The following is a 1,537-nucleotide window of genomic DNA, read 5'->3' on the forward strand; positions in this document are numbered from 1 at the left end:
AACACCTGCCGGGAAAGGCCGGGTTACCGACACCACGCGAGCTGCCAGCAGCTACCCCGCCGGTCAGACACAGGTGTAAACCGACACCGATCTGCCACAGGTATAAAAACACACGGAATTCCTAAGGATGSGGATATTAGAAAAAATAAAACTGGAAATCTAAACTTCCTACCCAGAGACCACATAGGTTTGATTACTAACATTTTGACTTGTTTCTTCTATATAGTTTTAGATCCTTTAGATTCTACAGCCTTTATGGGAGTATGTATAAATATATGTATTTTTAAACCTTGCTGGCAAAGATTCCTGGGAAACAATTTTGTCATAACTAGGCAACTTATAAGCCTAAAAACACTGCTTTGTGTTTCATATATTTTCATAAGGCCTTTAGCAGCAACCTTAATTTCACCTAAAAACAAATCAGAAAAGCAAGCTAAAGACTGTTGCATCCAGCACGGCTACCACTATGTTCTACTCCTGAACTAAATAACAGACAACTACTATAATCCAAAATTCATTTTTTTAAACCCACTATAAACTCTATAAACTTTTTTTTTTTAACTTCTCACTAGAGCCTTCACAAGAAGTGCCTCCAACCAGAATCCAGACAACAGGATCAGTTTCAAACGAGATTAGCTTGATAGTATCAAGTTCCAAAGCTTTTTAAAGACTACTTAACAAGCAGCAGGAGCAGAAATTTACTCCACCTGGAAGACATGACAGCTCAATGCTTCAAAAGGCCGATGGTGCCTCTGAAACTACTAAATGCAACCCAGTGTCCCCATATTGCTCATACCAACTGACGCAATAATATTTTTAAAAGCACAGGAGTATGACTAAAGGTATATCATTAGCTTGCCCTYTTTTTCCTGCAACGTAAAATTATAATAGTTTTTTTAAACAAATGATGTTCCTTTAACACCATCTCCTTAATAAAAATGCATTATTCAAACATTGTGTTGTTTTCTTACTGAAGAAAGGCCTCTCAGTAAGAATAACCACAGTCATCAAAATCATTAAATAATCTTCTAGAAAATAAAAGAGTGTGGTTATGATAATCTCTACAGGTTTGATATTTGGAGAAAAAAATAAAAAGCTCCTGCTCATCTGCCTCTGGTATTCCCTTCACAGGAGCCTTAATGTGAAAAGCAGATGCTACCGATTCCTCTCCGGGTTATTTGTCTTGGTACCACAAGTTCTAAGGGATCAACAGGCAGCTGCGGCCCCACGCAGTCACCGGCGCTTCCTATTCCAGGGCGGACGTTTCCCGCTTTTGGGAGCGCTCCCACGCRGTTAGGCGCCGCTCTTCCCGCTCCGCGGCGGACGGGGGGCGAGCGGCGGTTACCGTTTTGCCCCGCGCCCGGAAGGAGCGGGTTGCGGGGCGGGAGCCTCTGCCCGCGGGCCCCGCGCCCGGAGCGGCGGCGGCGGCTGCTCCCGCCTCTGCCCCGCGAGGGCCGGGAAGCCCCGTTCCTCCCAACCCCTCCCCGCCGCCAGCCGGGCCCTCTCGGGCCCCAGGCGCGGCCCGCGGCGGCTCGGG

This window comes from Nothoprocta perdicaria, unplaced genomic scaffold (assembly GCF_003342845.1).
Source record: "Nothoprocta perdicaria isolate Ctin4 unplaced genomic scaffold, notPer1 scaffold_175, whole genome shotgun sequence".
NCBI lineage: Eukaryota > Metazoa > Chordata > Aves > Tinamiformes > Tinamidae > Nothoprocta > Nothoprocta perdicaria.